The 5,000-nt window shown below is 39.8% G+C and overlaps 7 non-coding genes across 7 annotated transcripts in view; all 7 read right to left on the bottom strand.

Annotated features, from left to right (window-relative positions):
• Window positions 1-188: 188 nt before the first annotated feature.
• Window positions 189-307, bottom strand: LOC113103387 (5S ribosomal RNA). Its single transcript, XR_003291515.1, has one exon. It is a non-coding gene; the product is annotated as a 5S ribosomal RNA (ribosomal RNA).
• A 934-nt stretch (window positions 308-1,241) lies between these two features.
• On the bottom strand, window positions 1,242-1,360 carry LOC113103274 (5S ribosomal RNA). The gene has a single exon (XR_003291408.1). It is a non-coding gene; the product is annotated as a 5S ribosomal RNA (ribosomal RNA).
• Window positions 1,361-2,162: 802 nt separating this feature from the next.
• On the bottom strand, window positions 2,163-2,282 carry LOC113103378 (5S ribosomal RNA). The gene has a single exon (XR_003291507.1). It is a non-coding gene; the product is annotated as a 5S ribosomal RNA (ribosomal RNA).
• Window positions 2,283-3,073: 791 nt separating this feature from the next.
• LOC113103376 (5S ribosomal RNA) lies at window positions 3,074-3,193 on the bottom strand. Its single transcript, XR_003291505.1, has one exon. It is a non-coding gene; the product is annotated as a 5S ribosomal RNA (ribosomal RNA).
• An 801-nt stretch (window positions 3,194-3,994) lies between these two features.
• LOC113103272 (5S ribosomal RNA) lies at window positions 3,995-4,113 on the bottom strand. The gene has a single exon (XR_003291407.1). It is a non-coding gene; the product is annotated as a 5S ribosomal RNA (ribosomal RNA).
• Window positions 4,114-4,476: 363 nt separating this feature from the next.
• LOC113103270 (5S ribosomal RNA) lies at window positions 4,477-4,595 on the bottom strand. The gene has a single exon (XR_003291405.1). It is a non-coding gene; the product is annotated as a 5S ribosomal RNA (ribosomal RNA).
• A 357-nt stretch (window positions 4,596-4,952) lies between these two features.
• Window positions 4,953-5,000, bottom strand: part of LOC113103269 (5S ribosomal RNA) — a 119-nt gene continuing 71 nt past the window's right edge. The window contains exon 1 of the ribosomal RNA XR_003291404.1: window positions 4,953-5,000. This exon is cut by the window's right edge and continues 71 nt beyond it. This is a non-coding gene — a ribosomal RNA (5S ribosomal RNA).

Here is a 5,000-nt window from a genome sequence, read left to right as displayed (position 1 = left end):
CCAGCCAATCTAATCGCCAGTACATTATATAAGTAGGAAAGAAAACCCAAAAGCTTAAAGCACCTGGTATTCCTAGGCAGTCTCTCATCAAAGTGCTAACCATACCTAAACCTGCTAAGATTCAGAGATCGGGCATTGACTCTATTTTTTGGCAAAATTATTATATACTAAGTGAAAAATGTCCAAAAAGCTTACAGCACCTGGTATTCCCAGGCGGTCTCCTATCCAAGTACTAACCAGGCCCAAACCTGCTTAGCTTCCGAGATCAGACTAGATCGGGCATAGCCAGGTTGGTATGGCCGTAAGCGAAGACAGCAGCAAAGAGAGGGCTATTTAAAGACCAGCCAATCTAATCGCCAGTACATTATATAAGTAGGAAAGAAAACCCAAAAGCTTAAAGCACCTGGTATTCCTAGGCAGTCTCTCATCAAAGTGCTAACCATACCTAAACCTGCTAAGATTCAGAGATCGGGCATTGACTCTTTTTTTTTTTTTTTTTTTTTAAATGAAAGATTATTATATAATTCGTGAAATTTTCCAAAGAGATTAAAGCACCTGGTATTCCCAGGCAGTCTCTCATCAAAGTGCTAACCAGACCTAAACCTGCTAAGATTCAGAGATCGGGCATTGACTCTATTTTTTGGCAAAATTATTATATACTAAGTGAAAAATGTCCAAAAAGCTTACAGCACCTGGTATTCCCAGGCAGTCTCCCATCCATGTACTAACCAGGCCCAAACCTGTTAATATTCAGAGATCGGGCATTGACTCTATTTTTTGGCAAAATTATTATATACTAAGTGAAAAATGTCCAAAAAGCTTACAGCACCTGGTATTCCCAGGCAGTCTCCCATCCATGTACTATCCAGGCCCAAACCTGTTAATATTCAGAGATCGGGCATTGACTCTATTTTTTTTTTTTTTTTTTAATGAAAGATTATTATATAATTCGTGAAATTTTTCAAACAGATTAAAGCACCTGGTATTCCCAGGCAGTCTCTCATCAAAGTGCTAACCAGACCTAAACCTGCTAAGATTCAGAGATCGGGCATTGACTCTATTTTTTGGCAAAATTATTATATACTAAGTGAAAAATGTCCAAAAAGCTTACAGCACCTGGTATTCCCAGGCAGTCTCCCATCCATGTACTAACCAGGCCCAAACCTGTTAATATTCAGAGATCGGGCATTGACTCTATTTTTTGGCAAAATTATTATATACTAAGTGAAAAATGTCCAAAAAGCTTACAGCACCTGGTATTCCCAGGCGGTCTCCCATCCAAGTACTAACCAGGCCCAAACCTGCTTAGCTTCCGAGATCAGACGAGATCGGGCATAGCCAGGTTGGTATGGCCGTAAGCGAAGACAGCAGCAAAGAGAGGGCTATTTAAAGACCAGCCAATCTAATCGCCAGTACATTATATAAGTAGGAAAGAAAACCCAAAAGCTTAAAGCACCTGGTATTCCTAGGCAGTCTCTCATCAAAGTGCTAACCATACCTAAACCTGCTAAGATTCAGAGATCGGGCATTGACTCTTTTTTTTTTTTTTTTTTTTTAAATGAAAGATTATTATATAATTCGTGAAATTTTCCAAAGAGATTAAAGCACCTGGTATTCCCAGGCAGTCTCTCATCAAAGTGCTAACCAGACCTAAACCTGCTAAGATTCAGAGATCGGGCATTGACTCTATTTTTTTGGCAAAATTATTATATACTAAGTGAAAAATGTCCAAAAAGCTTACAGCACCTGGTATTCCCAGGCAGTCTCCCATCCATGTACTAACCAGGCCCAAACCTGTTAATATTCAGAGATCGGCATTGACTCTATTTTTTGGCAAAATTATTATATACTAAGTGAAAAATGTCCAAAAAGCTTACAGCACCTGGTATTCCCAGGCAGTCTCCCATCCATGTACTAACCAGGCCCAAACCTGTTAATATTCAGAGATCGGGCATTGACTCTATTTTTTTTTTTTTTTTTTTTTTAATGAAAGATTATTATATAATTCGTGAAATTTTTCAAACAGATTAAAGCACCTGGTATTCCCAGGCAGTCTTCCCATCCATGTACTAACCAGGCCCAAACCTGTTAATATTCAGAGATCGGGCATTGACTCTATTTTTTGGCAAAATTATTATATACTAAGTGAAAAATGTCCAAAAAGCTTACAGCACCTGGTATTCCCAGGCGGTCTCCCCATCCAAGTACTAACCAGGCCCAAACCTGCTTAGCTTCCGAGATCAGACGAGATCGGGCATAGCCAGGTTGGTATGGCCGTAAGCGAAGACAGCAGCAAAGAGAGGGCTATTTAAAGACCAGCCAATCTAATCGCCAGTACATTATATAAGTAGGAAAGAAAACCCAAAAGCTTAAAGCACCTGGTATTCCTAGGCAGTCTCTCATCAAAGTGCTAACCAGACCTAAACCTGCTAAGATTCAGAGATCGGGCATTGACTCTATTTTTTGGCAAAATTATTATATACTAAGTGAAAAATGTCCAAAAAGCTTACAGCACCTGGTATTCCCAGGCAGTCTCCCATCCATGTACTAACCAGGGCCCAAACCTGTTAATATTCAGAGATCGGGCATTGACTCTATTTTTTGGCAAAATTATTATATACTAAGTGAAAAATGTCCAAAAAGCTTACAGCACCTGGTATTCCCAGGGCAGTCTCCCATCCATGTACTATCCAGGCCCAAAACCTGTTAATATTCAGAGATCGGGCATTGACTCTATTTTTTTTTTTTTTTTTTTTTTTAATGAAAGATTATTATATAATTCGTGAATTTTTCAAACAGATTAAAGCACCTGGTATTCCCAGGCAGTCTCTCATCAAAGTGCTAACCAGACCTAAACCTGCTAAGATTCAGAGATCGGGCATTGACTCTATTTTTTTGGCAAAATTATTATATACTAAGTGAAAAATGTCCAAAAAGCTTACAGCACCTGGTATTCCCAGGCAGTCTCCCAATCCATGTACTAACCAGGCCCAAACCTGTTAATATTCAGAGATCGGGCATTGACTCTATTTTTTGGCAAAATTATTATATACTAAGTGAAAAATGTCCAAAAAGCTTACAGCACCTGGTATTCCCAGGCGGTCTCCCCATCCAAGTACTAACCAGGCCCAAACCTGCTTAGCTTCCGAGATCAGACGAGATCGGGCATAGCCAGGTTGGTATGGCCGTAAGCGAAGACAGCAGCAAAGAGAGGGCTATTTAAAGACCAGCCAATCTAATCGCCAGTACATTATATAAGTAGGAAAGAAAACCCAAAAGCTTAAAGCACCTGGTATTCCTAGGCAGTCTCTCATCAAAGTGCTAAACCATACCTAAACCTGCTAAGATTCAGAGATCGGGCATTGACTCTTTTTTTTTTTTTTTTTTTTAAATGAAAGATTATTATATAATTCGTGAAATTTTCCAAAGAGATTAAAGGCACCTGGTATTCCCAGGCAGTCTCTCATCAAAGTGCTAACCAGACCTAAACCTGCTAAGATTCAGAGATCGGGCATTGACTCTATTTTTTGGCAAAATTATTATATACTAAGTGAAAAATGTCCAAAAAGCTTACAGCACCTGGTATTCCCAGGCAGTCTCCCATCCATGTACTAACCAGGCCCAAACCTGTTAATATTCAGAGATCGGGCATTGACTCTATTTTTTGGCAAAATTATTATATACTAAGTGAAAAATGTCCAAAAGCTTACAGCACCTGGTATTCCCAGGCAGTCTCCCATCCATGTACTAACCAGGCCCAAACCTGGTTAATATTCAGAGATCGGGCATTGACTCTATTTTTTTTTTTTTTTTTTTTTTAATGAAAGATTATTATATAATTCGTGAAATTTTTCAAACAGATTAAAGCACCTGGTATTCCAGGCAGTCTCCCATCCATGTACTAACCAGGCCCAAACCTGTTAATATTCAGAGATCGGGCATTGACTCTATTTTTTGGCAAAATTATTATATACTAAGTGAAAAATGTCCAAAAAGCTTACAGCACCTGGTATTCCCAGGCGGTCTCCCATCCAAGTACTAACCAGGCCCAAACCTGCTTAGCTTCCGAGATCAGACGAGATCGGGCATAGCCAGGTTGGTATGGCCGTAAGCGAAGACAGCAGCAAAGAGAGGGCTATTTAAAGACCAGCCAATCTAATCGCCAGTACATTATATAAGTAGGAAAGAAAACCCAAAAGCTTAAAGCACCTCGGTATTCCTAGGCAGTCTCTCATCAAAGTGCTAACCAGACCTAAACCTGCTAAGATTCAGAGATCGGGCATTGACTCTATTTTTTGGGCAAAATTATTATATTACTAAGTGGAAAAATGTCCAAAAAGCTTACAGCACCTGGTATTTCCCAGGCAGTCTCCCATCCATGTACTAACCAGGCCCAAACCTGTTTATATTCAGAGATCGGGCATTGACTCTATTTTTTGGCAAAATTATTATATACTAAGTGAAAAATGTCCAAAAAGCTTACAGCACCTGGTATTCCCAGGCGGTCTCCCATCCAAGTACTAACCAGGCCCAAACCTGCTTAGCTTCCGAGATCAGACGAGATCGGGCATAGCCAGGTTGGTATGGCCGTAAGCGAAGACAGCAGCAAAGAGAGGGCTATTTAAAGACCAGCCAATCTAATCGCCAGTACATTATATAAGTAGGAAAGAAAACCCAAAAGCTTAAAGCACCTGGTATTCCTAGGCAGTCTCTCATCAAAGTGCTAACCATACCTAAACCTGCTAAGATTCAGAGATCGGGCATTGACTCTATTTTTTGGCAAAATTATTATATACTAAGTGAAAAATGTCCAAAAAGCTTACAGCACCTGGTATTCCCAGGCAGTCTCCCATCCATGTACTAACCAGGCCCAAACCTGTTAATATTCAGAGATCGGGCATTGACTCTATTTTTTTGGCAAAATTTATATACTAAGTGAAAAATGTCCAAAAAGCTTACAGCACCTGGTATTCCCAGGCGGTCTCCCATCCAAGTACTAA

Source organism: Carassius auratus, unplaced genomic scaffold (genome assembly GCF_003368295.1).
Source record: "Carassius auratus strain Wakin unplaced genomic scaffold, ASM336829v1 scaf_tig00217818, whole genome shotgun sequence".
Lineage (NCBI taxonomy): Eukaryota > Metazoa > Chordata > Actinopteri > Cypriniformes > Cyprinidae > Carassius > Carassius auratus.
This window is presented reverse-complemented; position numbering and strand designations above follow the sequence as displayed.